This window comes from Heterocephalus glaber, unplaced genomic scaffold (assembly GCF_053883595.1).
Source record: "Heterocephalus glaber isolate CG9 unplaced genomic scaffold, H.glaber_assembly_v1.0 deba00001613, whole genome shotgun sequence".
Taxonomy (NCBI): domain Eukaryota; kingdom Metazoa; phylum Chordata; class Mammalia; order Rodentia; family Bathyergidae; genus Heterocephalus; species Heterocephalus glaber.
Genome location: NW_028258384.1, coordinates 24,505,629 through 24,525,266, shown reverse-complemented (window position 1 = coordinate 24,525,266; position 19,638 = coordinate 24,505,629).

Sequence of the window (19,638 nt, the reverse complement as noted above, 5' to 3'; positions counted from 1 at the left end):
TTCATCATTGAGAATTTGTACCTATACATGATATATCTTAGTTCTTGTTTTTTCCTCTTCCCCTTCCCTCTCTTCCACCCCTCCATCCTCCCTATTTACAAAAGCTTTGTTTCTGTTTTTCCTTCTTTTCTCATATTTTTTTCTTTCCCTTCTTTCCTTTCCCCCACCTCCCCTACTTCCCGTTCTCATTTAGGAAGCAAAGATTTTTCACTCTTGTCTCCTGCTCCACCTTATAAAGTGACTGTGCAACTGAATTTAGCTTTCATTTGATAAGTAATCTCTCAACAGTTTTCTAGATAATAATGAATAAAAATGGAGTGGGGTAATTATAGAGACCTTTATTGAAAATTCATATTTCTTCTTGACCATGCCCCTGCCGCATGCTCTGAGCATGATGTAACATTCTCTCCTCCAACAGTAGCACTAAATTAACCAGACGGATACATTCTAAAGGTGATATTATTTCTAAAATAGAGCCTAAATGAATCAAATTTAATTTTTATTAAATTTTATGAAAATTTCATTTGTCCTTGTACTTGATACTCGCATATGACAAGTATGAGTGTAAGTAGATTAAAACGTGTGTAAATGGATTAAAATGCCTATTTGAAAAGAATACACTGATTTTATGAAGTCACAGAGAGAGGAACACCTTATCTCCTGAAAGATGTTAGCGAGAGAAGCACCTTAGTAAGATTTGTCTTTCAGAACCATCTTGATAATTCTTTTATGCCTGTAAATGTGCTATTGTGCTCCCCCATACTCTTGCCTCTACCTGAAATTTAACTAACTTCCAAGACTTTTAACTTTTACTAGCTAGGTACAGCCATGACTTATTCTCTTTTACTTTCCTGAGAAGTCCTTCAGAACGAAGATAGGTCCAGCTACAATACCTCCCATATATAACTTTCAGATCTCTGTCATTCTTATCTACTATATTTGTTATTCTGTGGGAATGCCAGCTTGCTAATGATAAAAAAAAAAGCAGCACAGGTGATGTCATTGGCCTCATGCACTCTTACTGAAAACAATGGCAAAATCAATAATTAAACTGATTCCAGAATAATAAAGTTTACCAGCTGGTCAGGAAGCCATACTGTCAGTATTAAATCTGTGCCTAATAGTAGATTCCGTTAGATACGCCCCAACTTTTGAAAAACGTGTTCATTTCATGGACATCTTATGAACCCATGGAAAATAGTTTTTGTGTGGAAACAGGTATTAACTCTACTTAAAACATGGTGATTTGTACTACATTTAGTGATAGTTATAAGAGGTCATCAAGTACTTAAAGAAACAATGCTTTGACCCTGGAAGGCTTTCAGGTCAATCACAAATCACAAGCCAGGGTTTCTACAGAAGATAAATTTCTTCTTTCAGGATGAATGTAGATTCTGTATAGTTGCTCACACATCTTTTTGTGCTTGTATTAATAACCTGAGCTAAGATGAAAGTTAAAATAGAAAACAATAATCACTACTTAATGATAGAAAAATGCTAAAATAGTAAATTTAAATGTTCTAAGAACAAAAAAAATGATCGTTGTGAGGAAATAGTGTATGTAAATTACCTAGATTTAACTATTTCATAACATATACTCTCATGATTTGTATGTGATTTGTCTCCCAAAGGTCCATCTATTGGATGACTGGTCTTCAGTGTGATGATGTAGTAATAGGAATTTCTTGATGTGAGGCCCGGGGAAAATCACTACTGGCCCTGCCCCATGTTTTAGCTTCCTGTTTCTCCATATGATCTCTCACCATTGCACCACATGCTCTGACCATGATGCCATCTCCAATGATATGATATAGAGTGTGGGACCCTTGGCTGAGACAGTACCATGCAGTTTGGACTTTAAGCCTCTTGAGCTGTGAGCTATATAAACCAATTTACTTTATCAATTGTCCAGCCTCAATGATTTTATTATAGTAACAGACCAGGTTAATACAGAAAATTCATAGCAAGGCATGAGGTCATTAGTATAACTACATTTGGAAATTTGAAATCATTATTAAAATTCAACAGAAGTCTTGGAAGATTTTGGAAGTGCAGGATAGAAAATTGCAGAAAAGTACAGAACACTGTAAGTAGATCATTATAGATGACTCTGGTGAGGACTTAGAAGAAGTTGAGACTAGAGGACAAATCTCAGATGGAAATAACGATAATACTTGAAATTTGAATAAAGACTATCCCATGGTGGTGATACAAAGAACTTTCCTGAACTCTGTCCATGTTCTACAACTTTATAGAAGGGCAGATTTAAGAATGATGAGTTTATTTGAAGGAATACATTTATAGACACCAAAGAATTCCAGTTGATTGATCAGCAATGTCAGCTGCTTTTAGCCAGTTTTACAGTGCTACTCAGAGGGGGAAAAAAAGACAGAAATACTTGCAGAATTTGCACACTGGTAAAAAAACTGTGGATAGAGTACAGAAGTGTGCCAACCAGTGACAGAAGCTTATACCAAGGTAACCACTTTCTAAAGAGATTGGCACCACTTGCTAAAGAGATGATTCAAATCATCCAGATAACTGAATGAATGCCTCAAAGATATCTTAGAAACAGTGAAGCCTGTCTCTTCTTTCACATGCACAGCGGATTTCCAGGGAAGAATTGTTTCATTGACCAGGCCCAGGGAGCTAGCTCTTTACAGGCTCAAAGAACAGAGCCACCTCAAGATTCTTGCTTTCCAGTGAGGTGCTTTAAAGCTGCTGCAGTTATGTTGAGAGGAAATATTGAGAGTTATTGAGACCTTTAAGAGGTCAGGCCTAGTGGGAGGTCAATACTGACCTTTTTGTCTAAGCTGGTTTTCTAGCTCACCATGTGATCTTTCCTTTTCACATGTGCTCTGGCACTAATGCCATCCACCATGATGTGATTCAGTCAAGGGAACCTGTCTTAATTAGTTTCCTGTCCCTGCAACAGGATACCTGACACCCACAACTTTAAAAACGAGAGATCTATTTTGTCTCACAGTTTTAGTTTGTGTTCAAAAAGATCCAATCTAGAAACAAGATTTCAGAGGGGCATGGTGGAGGAAAATATAGTCAGTCCATAGAAGCCAGGATGTGGCGCGGGGGCAAGAAAGACTGACTGACTCTGAGACCCATTCAGGTCTCACACCCCCAGTGATCTACTTCTGACTGGGCCTTACCTTCTAATAACAAGTCAGCAATAGCACCCCCGTGATTCAGGCACCTTAGAAACATGACACTTTTAGTGAACATGTCAGGTCTAAATCATAACAGGGCCCTCATAAGAGTCAGTCATATTTCATTTGGACTTCCAGCCACCAAAACTGTGAGTTAAGTAAACCTCTCTTCTTTATAAAGTATTCCACCTCAGGTATTTTATGCTAACAGAAAATGAACTAATACTCAAGTGTGTATATGAGTGTATATGAGTTCATATACATTCAGCATCATATTGTAAATGACTGATAAGTACAATTTTTGTCTGTCAATTTTATAAAGGAAAGAAGAAACCTTAAAGACAAATGTGTTAGCAAATTAGTAGTAAAAAATGTTTGTAAACCCCCTCATTGCTTCCCAAATTCATATGTTGAGGCCCAATTTCCAATATGATAGTATTTGGAAATAAGTACTTAGCAGAAGTCATGAAGGCTAGATGATGCCATAAACATGGGGCAGTGATCTGATGGGATCAGTGTCTTTACAATAAAAGCTACCAGATAGCTGTCTCTTTTCATATGGATGCACTGTGGAGAGGTCATCAGAGGATCTGGCAAGAAGGTGGCCATCTCATAGCCAGAGAGAGAGAGGGAGCGTACTCATCAGAGATAAAATCTTTTGGAATCTTGATCTTAGACTTCTAACCTAAAAAAACAAAATTGCGAGAAAATATGTTTCTTTTGTTTGAATCATCCAATTTGTGACATTTTGTTATGGCAGCCCAAGCAGATTGAACAATTGGTAAGATACAATATTTATACCCTATAATATTCACTTAACTGGTTAGATTCAGGAATTTAGAGATTGAAAGAATGAGGAGGATATTGAAGTCAACTGTAGGTTAACTCCATCATATTGCTTGGCATCTTTATTAATTCAGTGATGTATGAAACAAAGTGAATATAATCTAGCCCTGTTAATCAGATTAATTAAATTAGCTGTTTAGAGGCATATTCATGGGAAAATTTGACAGGTGCAAAAGTGGTGTGAAAATAAGGGATGGATATTATTATTATTATTATTATTATTATTATTATTATTATTATTATTTTCCATAGATCCCACACAACTGGAGCACAAAGGAACTAAACAGCCCTTCTTCAGGATTTAGTTTTTCAAGGATGTTTATGAAGAAAATAGTCTTGAGAGATATAAATGTCTTCTTCCTGAGCAAAGGGCCAGATTTTTCCCTTTCCAAAATAATATGGATAATGTCTTCCTCCAAAACAAAATTCAAACATATTTTCTTAAAAGCCATAATGAAAGATTCTGGTACCCTAAGCTCAACTTTTCTCAGCTGTGATACAAGCTTACTATCTATGCAGAATTCAAGTATATCTATTTTGCCTGCATAATCAAAAAGAACTTGTATGTTCATGACATTTGATGTGCCATGAATAACATATTTTTTTGTCCTTGACCAAGCAGTCTCATTCTTCTACCAACTCACATGAAATTGTGGCAGAATGACACATTAACTTGCAAGTAGGATAAAATCTCAGATTCTTGACAGTTTTTGACAATAGTTTTGTCTCATTCTTTTAAGAGCTTCCTGGTTACACATTTACAAATTATTTAATCAGCATCTTTTTTAAAAATGATGGGTGTTTCATATAATTTACTCCTTCAAAACTGCTGCATCAAATGTCCATATACATTTATCTTTGTGCACATATGAATATATATGCAAGACTGAAAATCTTGTAATAGAAATGCTTCCAAATACACCACTTACCATTGATCTTACCATTGATCTTTCGCTAATTGTTTTTAAGTCACATAGAAAATTATAACTGTTATACTCAAATTAGACATCCCTTTTCTTTATGACTTACAGGTTTTCCTTATTGCTTATGAGTGTTTTTGCTATATGGTTTATTCTCCTATATGCCATCTTAATTTTCTAATAATTCTTTTTTTGTGGTTTTTAAAGTCCATCATTTATCACAGCAGCCCACAGCCATGTCTTGTGTGAATATCTTCCATGTGAAGATTTAACTTTTTAATTATTATACACTCAAAATTGTATCATTTCTAATCTGTTATTTGCCATCTGCTTCTTTGCTACTTTTAGTTAATAATCAAAACATTTTAAAGATAGTTATAAAATTTTTATAAATGTATAACATATACTTTGGCCAAGATAATTGAAGTAATGTTTTCTCTCTCATGGAGAAATTAAAAAATTGGTACATAATTTCCTTTGCATTTTTTTTTCAAATGAATAAACTCTAATGCATGGAAGTGAAGATTCTTGCCCAAGATCCTAGAAAGAATTGTTAATGAGACAAAAACCCATAGTTCCTGTGTGTGTGTGTGTGTGTGTGTGTGTTTATGTTTGTGTTTCCTTGCTTAACCACATTGACTCATATGTGAAGCTAAAAGATGGAAATATTTATAAATAAATATCTAGGAAAGTTACAGAAGAAATTTTTAAAGCCAAAATTGTATATTTAATCTTTCCAGTTCTATTACTTAGCTTAAATCCAAGTTCTTCCATTCTACAGTTTTAGATGTGAACAGCTGCTTGTAATAACATAGGCAGTCTTCTCCAACCTACTGCTTTACGCAGCAGTTTATTCCATGCACTGAAATTAGTTGGAACAATTTTAAGCATTTTCCTGTTTCCTCTATGCACGTGCATTATCAGGATAAGGATTAAAGCATCTGTCCACAAAATTGTATGAAGATTTTACAATATGTCTTGATTACTTGAGGAACAGAAATTTAAAAAGGTAAGAACAGGCAGTCTATAGATAGATCAAGTCATAACAGAAAACCAGAAGAATAGTCGTCAAGGCTAGAATATGGATGAGAAAGGGTATAAATGGAGAGAAGTAGTTCACATCACAGATGGTTCCACACAGAGAGGGGAAATATCAATTTCATAGAGATTTTAATTTAGTAATACATACCACAAATTAAGAAATTGACAATATTCCCCTGCTATTGGTAAAATAAATTGTTATGCTCCAGGTTTTCTTGCTGCATTAATTTTCTGAGGACATTTTTTGCCCAGTCAGCCCCAGTAGTCATACTCTAGCAGTATCTTTTCCTCTGCTTCCTGGCCAGCTGGACCTGCTTCCCACCTAGTCTCACTGAAAAGAGCCCATTATTACTCTCCATCATCATTGTTCTTAATATACTTGGGAAGTTTCTTTAGTTAAAATTAATTTTGCTGGAAGCAGATAATCAATGAAAATAAAAAAGGACATGAACAGGATGTTAGAAAGAAGAATGTAACAGTAAGAGAAAAAAAAAAAAGAAATACAAGGCTACCATAGAGTACAGAAAGGAATTTTAGAAGAATGGAATATTCCATCCAGAAAATAAAAGAAAAAGAATTATTTTAACACACACTGAGAGAGAGGGAAGGGGGAGAGAAAATGAAAGGGAGAAGAAATAAAAAAAGAGAAGGAAGAGAAAGAAGAGGGAGAAATGGGGAGAATGGAAGGAGGAGAGAAGAGAAGAGAAAAGAAGGAAAGAAAGTTATCATGTTAATGGTGGAAGAAAAAATAGTTCTTGGGGTAGTGAAAAATCTGTATTTAGTCATTTTACTCCTAGGAATCTATATAATACAGCTAACTTTTGTAATGTGATAACTTTTCTGAATACTACAGACCCAAGTCATATTACAAAATAGGTACTAGCATTAGCATGTTTTCATTTCACCTGGAAGTGTTAGCCTCATAATCAAGGTATATGTTGTGTCCTCTAATTCTGGTGGTTGGCCCTCATATGGAAACTGGTTATTACTGATTATTTTTCTGGGTTTTTTTTGTACCGGGGATTGTTATTACTGGTTGTTATGGAAGAGAATTATGCCTTTACCCAAGCATTGTATGATTTAAAATTATTGCTCAGCACTCAGAAGCCAAGTTATTTATGAAGGGTTCCTTAACCCTACCCTTTCACAGGCAGTGTCATATTCTCCCAATTCTGAGCTCTCCTATAAGTTATGAGTCTCTATTATTAAGACAACTACATTGTACTGTAATGATTTGCTCTTTCAGTCTTTTCCACTACATTGTGTGGTGTTTGTAGCAAGAGACATTTTACTTATTTTTCTATAAGTCTATCATTTATTGCTCTACCTGAAAAAGTAGTAACTCAGCAAATGATTAATGGAATTAGTATCTATTTTTATTCTTATTTATTTATGGTTTGAATTTTCTCTCTTTGCCTTTCTACCTCAGTTATGTTATAGCCTTTAAATGCTGATCTTGTCAAATGGGCATATGCTTTTGTTTATTTTTTATTTCTGATGAATGGGACTTAATAATTTTATCTGAAATTATCTAAGGCTTCTTTTACTCTTCTTATTATCTACTCATTCTTAATGTCTAGTTTTCTGAATCACTAGGCATATTTCACTAATAACCTCATTGATAATTATGTTTTTTCTATGGCAAACTATGACATAACATTTCCAAGTTATTGTACATTTAAATCTCACAATGTAGTTCAAGGATTTCAATATAAATACATGTAGAAAGACTTCCTACAAGAATATTTGAGCTGTTCCAATTTCTATAATGTGAATTCCCTAAGAAACATCTAATAATACATGTCATTAAGCATTTTAATATGTGGAAGAAAATGAAAATATAAGACTACTTTTCTGATGAAGATAGATGTGAACAAATTTGTATTCTGGAAGTTAAAGATCAAAGATCCTTTGTAGAAGTCGTAGTCATGACCCACTCTTTTTGCCAGAACTGGTTATGGTGAAGTATAGAAAGTTCAAGTCTGTAATTTTTTTATATTAGCACAGGTTTGCAGTACACAATGATCACATTCATCATGGGGGTTTTGTACATATACATAACATGCCTTAATTCTTTATTTGTCCCTTCCCCTCCCCTCACTCCAATCTTCCCCTCTCCATTTGGAAAAGCTCTTCTTCCATTTTGTTCTTCAATTCTTTTTCTTTCTTTCTTTAAATCCTTTTTCCCTTTTATATCTCTTGTTCCCATTCTCATTTGAAAATTTTCATATTCCCTGTACCACTCATACCAGCATTCCTGCTTTTCAAATTGTATGGAAATACACAGAGAAGTTACCTCCCAAGTGCACATAGTTCTTGGTAATAGTAAAAGATAATCTTGATCTACCTTGTTACACAAGTGACTCCATCTGTTCCAAAGTTTTGAAGGTTTATTATTCTCATAATATAGGTATTATTTGTGTCCTAGTAATCTATTAAAAAGTTTTCTGCTTATTAGGTCCAAGAATGATATCTGAAAGAATGTTTCTCACAAAGAGTTTTGCTAATGTTTTGCATCAGAATTATCTCTAAAATTATTTTTAAAATGCAACTCCTTAGGTCTAACATCAGAACTACTGAAGCAGATAAACTGGGCCTGTGGTACAGAATCTTTTTTTTTTTAATATTTGCCCATATGATTCTGATTCAAAGTACAGATTTTAATTAGAAACATATGGTATTGTCCTTCCTTGGATAATTAAGACCCAAAGGACCAAACCTCTAGTGACAGTTTCATAAGTACTTCATATGGGGAAAGAAATTCTTTGGGGAACTAAGTGATCCTTTCTGTCATTTTACAGATTCTATCATATAAACATTATTCTACATTTATGATCAAAATGTCATGTAAGGAAACCAAAGTATACTTTCCCATAATCTCCAGATTCATATCCTATATGCATTTGTATTTCTGTATTTTATGAATTACAGCCTCTGTAATAACTGAAGAGGCTCAAAAGAAAAACATGCTGTAATAAGAAGATGAAATTTATTTTACTGTAGTGATCATTTGTGGCTAAGATAGATGATTAAATCTTAATATATAAGTAAAATATAAAATAAAAGACAGATAATAGAGTAACAGAAAAATTTATTGTAGTCATGCAAGGGCAATGTATCTAAAATGTACTTTGACTTAGTAAAATCATCTTACATATTATATATGTTTTTAGCTTATTAGTCTGATATGATAATTAACTTTCTATATTTTATAAGATAAATAAATGAATCTGATGCTTACAAAGTAAAAGGGTGGTGGAAGGAAGGGGAAAATTGAAATGTGTTATGTACATGTACCAGTTCTCTGTAATGAATATAATCTTATGCACTACAAACATGTACGAATAAAGTCAGAAAATAAAATTTAAAAAATTTTTAAAAATGAAAAAGTGACTAATCTTATGATTGAACTGCTCTCAGAAAAGTCGGCTTAAGATGACTATTGCAAAGGCCATTGTTTTTGGTAGGCATTTCTCAATATTTGACCAATGTAAAGCATAAGCGTTATAGAAAGGACTCAAATTAGGGCTAGAACAATTTTCTTTAACTGTTTCCCCTTGGGTCTCATGTGAAGTCAAGTCTATGATAGATGTGGTTTAATAATAATTCATAATATTTCAAAAGTCAGTGTTAGTCCATTTAAAATACACAACACTGGAAAAAAAAACTTGCCCATTACTGATCATTAGTTTAGGAATATTGAGAAATATTCTCTCAGTTATTCCTCAAAACATTGCCTCACACCAATGTGAATGTTGACAGTCATCAAGTTACCACAAGTGTGTATAACTGAAACTAAAAAAAGTAATAAAAATGTGTGTGGGTGCATTGTTTTTTATGATTTTTATTTTTTTCATTAATTTTATTGGTACATTTTAAGTATACAATATGCTGACATTCATTATTGGGAATTTGTACCTTTACATAATGTATTTTGTTTCTTATTTTTCCCCATTCCTCTCCCCTCTGTTCACCCCCTCCACCCGTCCCTCATTGACAAAGGCTTTGTTTCCATTTTTTTCTTTTCTATATTTATTTACTTCCCTTCTTTCCTTTCCTCTACCCCTCCTACTTTCCCTTTGGACCTTTTCTTTCTATTTCACATTATCTATTTTACTTTTTTTTTTTTCTTTTGGTACCGGTGATCAAACTCAGTACCTTGAGCTTGTGAGGCAGGTGATGGAACCACTGAGCTAAATCCCCAGCCCTACATTATCTATTTCACATTTTGATCCTTATTTACACTTTCAATTCCTCACAACAGAGAAACTATTTGGTATTTAGACGTGTGTCCTATTTATTTCACTTAAGAGCATGGCCTCAATGTGCATCCACTTAGCCATAAATTTTTCTAGTTTTTCATTCTTTATGGCTGAGTAGTATCCCATTTTATTTAAAAAAACATTTTCTTTATCCAGTCTCCAGTTGATGGACAATGTTTTCCAAATCTTAGCTATTACAAACTGCTATTATGAACATGAGCGCACATGTATCACTGTGGTATGAATCTTTTAATTCTTTTGGGAAGATACCCAGCAGGGGAATTGCTGGGTCAAATGGGAACTCTAATCCTAATTATTTCTTAATCAATATGAGTTTACCTTTTAAAAAATTACCAATCCAAAGGAAATTTAGTATTTGAAAGAGGAAACAAATGGGCTCATTTAAAAAAAGAAGTGAGAGCAAGTGTATTTATTAAGAGGAGCAGAAAGCATGTGACTATGCCTTTTCAATTTGCTTTGCTCTCTGCCATCCTCTTAAACTGATACACACCTTTTCACAGCATTAGCTTCTTTTTGTCCTATATCAAATGTCTGAGAGAAAAATTTGATTACTCTGAACATGTAACATAGGGAAAGATTTTGTGTCAACATCACTTGTTCCTCATTCAAGAAGAATAGGCAATCTTATGTCACTGTTCTTAAGGTGTATAGTTTACCTAAATACACTCTTCAGGATATTAGAAAGCATGGTGCAATTATCAGTGGAGTGTACTTTATTCAGTACACGTTTTTCACCAAAGCCTCTTTACCTGAGAATTCCATATAAATAAAAACAAGAACTTTTTGTAATGATACCAGAAGAAATGCTATTGAATGACAATACATAATTTATTATTCATTAACATATTTTTAACTTAGGCACATTGAAAACAAGATATAGGTACAGTCTGATGTTAAAATAAATATGAGGGGCCAGGGATTTTGCTCAGTGGCACTGTGCCTGCGTCACATGCGCAAGGTCCTGTGTTTGATCCCTGGTACTAGAAAAAAATAAATAAATATTAGTTCTTCCTAAGGCATTTAATCTTTTGATAAAAATAAAGAAACCAAGGGCCAGGAATTTAGCTCAGTGGTTTCGCCGCCTTCTACACAAGCGCAAAGACCCGAGTTCGATCCCTGGTACCAAAAAATTAAAAAAAATAGAAATAAAAAAATAAAGAAACCATTTCTACCCCACACTATCAAACTCTCCTCCTTCGTTTATTCTGCTTCATCTATTGACTATATTTGTTGTTTGAATATTGATTCATGTCTTATACCTGTCCTTAACAATCTGTGTAAGAGAGATCACCATCTCTAAAAATTGCACAAACTTTTAACATTAAAATGTGAAGTCATTGTCAATTGTCTCTGCATAACTTTAGTCAGTTACATTACTGCACAAATCTATATAAATCTTAAAACTTAATGAAATTTATTTTCTCAAAACCTCCTCTTCAGAATTTCCTTTTTTAGCTGTTTGCTAATAATTCACAGGAATATAGAATGTTGACAGAATCCAAAAGACCATGGTTCAAGTTAAACAGAAATCACATGTAAATTAGCACAGTGCCTGTCAGAGTGAGTACTCAAAACTACTACCACTAATGATTAATAATTGTTGCAGCCCCAAATTTCTAACTCTACTTGTTGTGCGACTTAACATAATTTTTAAAATTAACTTTATTGGTAAATTTTAGGTATACATAATGATCTCATTCATCACAGGGAATTCATACATAATACATCTTGATTCTTCTTTTTTCCTCAATCCTTCACCCTCCCTTCAAACTCTTCCCCTCATTGTTTACAAAAGCTTTGTTTCCATTTTTTTCTTTCTATTCTCTTTTTTCCCTTCCTTCCTTTTCCCCTCCTCCCTCACTTTTTCCCCTTCACATTTGAATATTTTCCTCATATTTCCCAAATAGAAATTTGGAAAAGTCTATTTCTGAAATTTGAGAAGTGTCTATTCATTTCAGATGGCCATTTTTGGATTGGATCTTTAAATTTGGGAGATCTGATTTTTTTGTTGTTGTTGTTATTTATATATTCTGTATATTTGTAGTTTGTCTGAAAAACAGCTGCCAAAAATGTTTTCTCACTCTGTGGGTTGTTTCTTTACTCTGTTGGTGGTTTCTTTTGCTATGCAAAAGCCTTTAAATAAGATGACATCCTAGTTGTCAATTCTTTGTAATATTTCCTATGTAATTATGGTTTTTGCAAACATTCATGTCTTCAAGTGTTCTACCTAGTCTATCTTCCAGCAGACTTAGTGTTTCTGTATTAATATTTAGATCTTTGATCCCTTTTAATTTTACTTTAGTGCATGGTGACAGATATGGGTCTAGTTTTAATCTTCAGCATGTGGAAAGCCAGTTTTTAAAGCATCATATATTAACAGCACTATCTTTCTTCTAGTGAAGGTGTTTGGCACCTTTGTCAAAGATAAGGCAGCTGAGTGTGTTTGTAGTTGTTTCTGCATCTCCTATTTTGTTCTATTGCTCCTTACATCTGTTTGTTTTTTATTTTTACCAATACTATGCTGTTTTTATCACAGTAGCTTTATAGTATATTTTCTTTTTGGTACCAGAAATTGAAATCAGGACCTTGTGCTTGTGAGGCAGGTGGTGGCACCACTGAGCTAAATACCCAGATGTAGTATATTTTCAAGTCAAAGATTCTGATGCCCCTTTCTTTGTCTTTGTTGCTCAGAATTGCTTTTCCTATTCTAGGTCTCTTTTGGTTCCAAATGAATTTTAGAATAGTTTTCTCTAATTTTGTGAGGTATACTGTTTGGTATTTTTATCAGGATTGCATTAAAACTGTATAACAATTTTGGAAGTATCGCCATTTTCACTCTATTGATTCTTCCTAACCAAGAACACATGATGGCTTTCCATTTTCTGATATCCTATTTAATCTTTTTTTTCAGAATAATGTAGTTTTCAATGTAAAGGTCTTTTACTTCCTTCATTAGATTGCTTCCTAGGTATATCATTTTCTGGATGCTACTGTGGATTCCAGAATTTCTTTCTCAGTGAGTTTGTTACTTATGTACAGGAATGCTATTGAGTTTTGAGTGTTCACTTTGTATCCAGCTATGCTACTGAATTCGGTTATTAAATTTAGATGTCTTTAGGTAGAGTTCTTGGAGTCATCTATATAGAGTATCATGTCATCTGCAAATAATATTTAAACTTCTTCTTTTCCTATCTTTAATCTTTCTTATTCCTTTCTCTTGTCCAATTGCTCTGGCTAATGTTTCCAGAACTATATTGAATAGGAATGGTGATAGCGGACATCCTTGTCTTGTTACTGATTTTAGAGTGAAAGCTTTCAGTTTTTGACAATTTATTATGATGTTGACAGTTGCTTTGCCATAGATGGCTTTTGTTAGAATGAAATAAAGACTATTCCAGTTTTCTTTAGGGTTTTTTTTTTTTTAATCATGAATCAGTGTTGGACTTTCTCAAATAATGTTTTGTCATCTATTGAAAACGTCATGTGGTTTTTGTCCTTGTTTCTGCCAATGTGGTGTATTACATTTATTAATATGCATGACTGGATCACTGGGATGAATACTACTACTTGGTAATGTTGCATAATCTTCTTGATGATTTGCTGCATTCTGTTTCCCAGTATCTTCTTGAGAATTATTCTCTCTGTACATTAGAGAGATTGGCCTGTAGTTCTCTTTTTTAGTTGGATCCTTCTCTGGTTTGGTTATCAGGGTAATGCTTACTTCCAGGAATGAGATTTGGAATCTTGCTTTCCTTTCAGTTTTATTAAAAAGTGTGAGGAGTAGTGGCTGAGTTCTTGTAGACTTCAGCAGTGAATCCATCAAGACTTAGGCTTTTCTTTGTTCATAAATTTTTAATTAGATCTTCAATTTCATTGATGATATTGGTTGATTTAGGATTTTTATTTCTTCTTAATTCACCTTTGGTAATTCATAAATATCTAGGAATCTGTCCATTTCTTCTGTTTTCCATCTTATTAGGATATAGATTCTCTAACTAGGTATTGATGACCTTCTGGGATTTTGCAGGATTTGTTGTGATTTTACCATTTTATTGTTTAATTGCATGGATTTGAGTCTTTATATTTCTTTCTTTTTCCCCCATTAAGTTTATTGGTACATTTTAGGTATAAAATATAGTTACATACATCATTGGGATCTTGTAGCATTACATGAGTATCTTGGTTCTTATATTTTTCCCCTTCCCCTGCCCTCCCTTCACCCCCTCTGCCCTTCCTTATTTGCAAAGATTTTATTTCCATTTGTTTCCTTTTCTCATATTTTTTCTTTTCCCTTCTTTCCTTTCCCCTACCCCTCCCACTTCCCCTGCTCCTTTAGACCTTTACTTTCTATTACACAATACCAATTATACATTTTTAAAATTACAATATCAAGATCTAGGAGACATTACCACAGATTTTACAGAATTTAAAAGGATATAGAAAGCATATTTCCAAAATCTGTTTTGCAATAAATTTGACAACTTCTAAGAAGTACCTTGGAAGACAAATTAATGACACTAACTCGGAGGGAAATATAAAATTTGAATAGCACCTATTAAAGAAAGTATATTCCTAGCTCAAAAACCTACCTATATGACAACAACAGGCTCATATACATTTTAACCATTAAATTATATCAAACATTTAAAGCACAAAAAAAAGGAACACTTCTCCCCTCATTTTTAGGAAATCAAGATCGTGCTAATCCTAAAACTGGAGAAAGATAATAGAAGAAAAAAGTATGAACATAGAAATTTGTTTAACAAAACAAACTTTTAGAAGTCAGATTTGGCAGTATTAGAAAGTGGTTTTACTATAAGGATGGCAGTGTTAGTTCAGCATCGGAAGATGCACCTCCAAAACTCATTTTAACAGAGGAAAGGAAAAAGCCATATGATCTTGTCACTAGTTGCAGAAAAAAGTATCAGACTAAATTCTACAGCTGTTCATGGTAAAAGCTATCAGGAAACTACAAGTAGAACAGAAACTTCTCAACAGATTAAAGACATGTACTCCATACTTCCAGCAAAAATGTCTTATATGAATGGAGAAGATACAATGCTTTCTCCATGAGGTGGGGAACAAAGACAAATATGCCTACTCTTTATCTGTCCATTAAACTTTGAAACAGAGGCCTAAACCAAAATGAAATGACAATTAGGATAGGATTGGCATAGCAGAAGCAAAATCTTTATGTGTAGATGAAATGATCATCTACAGAGAAAATACTAAGAAATCTATAGGAGCCCCTAGAACTTGTATTAGCATTCACCAGGATTAGAAAACACAAGGTATATATAAAAATTCAGGTCTATGTATACTTGCTATAAATGAAGGATTGGATATTGAAATTTAAAAGTTAAGTAGGAGTACAAAAGACCTAGAAAAGAAAAAAGAAAAAGAAAAAAATGTGTTGGAAGATGTTAAATACTTAATTTTAAAACTTCCTCTAAACCTACAGTAATCAAGGCAGTGTTGGTGTAAGGAAAGACATATAGATCAAGAAATAGAAACAGAGAATCTAGAAATAGAATCACACATATATGGTCCACTGAGTTTTGAAAGATTATTTGACATTAACAATTTATAGAATATAAACAATTCAAGAACCAAGGAAAAGACAGTGTTTTCAGCAAATGGCACTAGAACACTTGGTATCCGTATATAAAAAATTAACCTCAAATCATTATTTCCATACATAAAAATAATTTGAAAGGGTCTATGAACCTAAATATGAAAGACTAAAAGTATAAAAGTTTCAGAAGAAATTATAAGGGAAAATATTTATGAATTTAGGGTAGGCAAGAACTTCCTAGGATACAATTAACATGATGTATAAAAGAAAAATATTGATAAATGAGATTTCATCAAAATTTAGAACTTTAAATGACATCGTTAAAATGAAAAGCAGTCCTTAAACTGACCATATTTACAATGCATATAACCAATCACCAGAATATATAAAGAACTCTTATAGCTCATTAACAGACAACCCAATTAAAAAGTAGACACAAGAAGATGATAAATAGCCAGTACAGTATAAGGAAAGGTGTGCAACACTAGAATCAGAAAAATACTAATCAGTACAATAACAAGATTGAATTATACACTCATTAGGCAGATGAAGTTAAAAATTTAAAAGCCTTGCCATGACTTTTTCATTTTGTTGGATTCTCCCCCTTTGCATTTAATTTGTCACCCCCAGTGGATTAATTCTGCTGGGCTTCTGGGGGTTGTGATCCTCATTGTCTTTTCCTAGGGTGTCTAAACTTTTTTGGACTGCCGGTTTGGTATTCATGAAGTTCCTGAGGTGCTCTTTATCATGAAAGTATCTTATTTCTCCATCAATTTTGAAGATAATTTTGCAGGGTACATCAATCTGGGTTGGAGACTGTTTTCTTTTAGGGCTTGAAATACATCCCTCCAAGCTCTTCTTGCCTTGAGGGTTTGCATTGAGAAGTCTGCTGTGATTCTGATGGGCTTTCCTTTGCATGTGACTTGTTTCTTTTCTCTCACTGCTTGTAGAATTTTGTTCCTCTGTTGCGTTTCTGGAATCCTAACTATTATATGCCTTTGTGTAGATTTTTTTTTTGATCAAGGCTATTTGGTGTCCTATATGCCTCACTTATCCATATGTCAAGTTCTTTTCCCCTGCTTGGTAAGTTTTCTGCCATCACTTCTGTGAATAGCTTTTTTATGTCATCTGCACTCTCTCCTGTTTCATCATTGAGTCCAATCAGTCTTATGTTATTCTTCTTTGCATCATCTACAAGCTGCTGGATTGCTTTCTCGTGGTTCCTTTAAAATTGTAATTTTAAAGCAACTTTTCTTTTCCTCCTCACTAATTGCAATCTTACCTTCTTTATCTGAAATTCTGTCCTCACATGCACTCATTCTGCTGCAGAGGCTTTCAATGGAGTTTTTAATCTCCTGGAAATCTGTTTGTATCTGTTTTATGGATTCCATTTGTTTCCTATTTTGGGATTCCATCTTGTTCCTCAGGTCCTCTATTTTTTTTTTATTTGTGTCCTCTCTAAATTTATTAATCATGTCTTGCACCATGAGCACAATCTTTGCTGTTATCTAAGAAATGATTACTAATTTTTTCCAGATCCTCTTTTGTTGCCAGTTCCAGGAGTCCAGGTGGTTGAGCATCAGATTGTTCCATCTGGTTTCCCTTTGGGGTTGCTGTAGATGATCTGGAAGTCTGTTTTTGAGGCTTGTTTATGTGTCTTCTCATTTCTTTGGTGTGGCGGTTGTGTGTGCTGTTGGCACCAGTGCAGCTCACCTCCTCTGCCTTAGGAGTGGCTAATGGCAGCGGGAAGCCTCCTCCTGGGTGCTGGGATTGGCTCACCTCCTCTTCCCTAGGAGCAGTGGAATGGCGGCAGGGAATCTTTATATTTCTTGATAAGATTGGCTAAGGGTTTTTCAATTTTATTTCATCTTTCAAAGAACCAACTCTTCAATTCATTGATTCTTTCTATTGCTTTCTTAGTCTCATTTGCATTAATTTCTTCTCTGATATTTATAATTTCCTCCCTCATACAAGCTTTGGGCTTGACCTGCTCTTCTTTGCTAGAAGCTTGTGGTTCAATATAAAGTTGTTCATTTGAGCTTGCTCTGTTTTTTTGATGTGGAAATTCACTGCTGTAAATTTCCCACATAGGACTGTTTTCACTGTGCATAGGATAAGTTGGCCCATTATGTTCTGTGTGTTGTATTGGCATTATCATTTAGTTGTGGAAACTGTCTAATTTTTTCTGTGACCCATTGGTTGTTCAGAAGGGTGTTGTTGAATTCCCATGTGCTTATGTAGTTTTTGTGTTGTCTTTTGCCATTGATTTCCAATTTCATTGCACTATAGTCTAATAATATGCATGGAATAATTTTTAATTCATTTACATTTAATAAGCATGTTCAATGGGCTAATATCTGGTCTATTTTGGCAAATGTCCCATGTGCAGTTGAGAATGTTTATTTGATGCTATGGGGTAGAACACTCTTTAGACATCTACTAAGTCCATTTGTTCAAAGGTTTGGTTCATTTCTGATATTTCTTTGTTGATATTTTGTCTAGTTGATCTGTGTATTTGTGACAGTGGGATATTGATGGTCCTCCATTACAATTGTGTTAGTGCTTGTTTGATTTTTTCTGTCCATTAACATTTGTTTTTTATGGTTGGGTGTGATGATAATTGATGCATATATATTTATGGTTGTTGTCTCTTTCAGTAGGATTGTTCCCTTAACAAGCATATAGTGACCTTCTTTGTCTCTCTTGATAAGCATTGGCTTGAAATTTACTTTTTCTGCAAATAAACTATCTACCCTGCTTTTCTCCAGGTTCCTTTTGCATGGAGAATTGTTTTCTATCCTTTGATTTTCAGTCTATACATTTCTTTTTGAGTTAAATGTGTGTTTTTTTTTATGCAGTATATTGTTGAATCTTGGTTCTTGATCCATTCTGCTTATCTATTTCTTTTGATTGTTGAATTGAGACAATTTACATTGATGGTAATAATTGACATGTATTGATTTATCATTGTAATATAATTTTCCTGTTCTTGGTTTCCTTTCTTTCCCTTCTGTTCAATTGCTTGCCTTGGCTAGTGGACATATTCCATTTGGGTTCATGGAACAATAATTTTTGTGGTCTCTAATACAAGAGCCTTCAAAATGCAGATTTGGTGGTTATGAATTTCATGGGGTGTGTGATGAGTTTCCTTGTTGTGCAAGTATCTTATTTCTCTTATTTTGAAAGATAGTTTTGCAATGTACATCAATCTATGCTGCACATTATTTTCTTTTTTTTCCATTAAGTTTATTGATACATTTTAGGTATACTGTACAATTACATTCATCACTGGGATCATGTACCTTTACACGATGTTTCTCAGTTCTTATTTATCCCCATTCCCCTGCCCTTCCTTTACCCCCTTCACCCTTCCCAAGTTACAAAGACTTTGTTTCCATTCTTTTCCTTTTCTCATATTTTTTCTTTTCCCTTCTTTCTTTTCCCCTACCCCTCCCACTTCTCACACTCCTTTAGAACTTTTCTTCCTATTTCACAACATCAATTATATATGTGGATCCTTATTTACACTGTTAGTTTTTCACACCAGAGAAACTATTTGGTATTTACACATGTGTATCCTATTTATTTCACTTCAGTGTATGGCCTCAGTGTGCATCCATTTAGCTATAAATGTCTATAGTTTCTCATTCTTTATGGCTCAGTAGTACTCCATTTTATATTTAAAAAAATGTGTCTTCTTTATCTAGTCTCCAGTTGACTGGCAGTTCGGCTGTTTCCAAGTTTTAGCTATTACAAACTCTGCCACTATAAACATGGCTGTGCATATATCACTGTGGTATGATTTTTAAAAT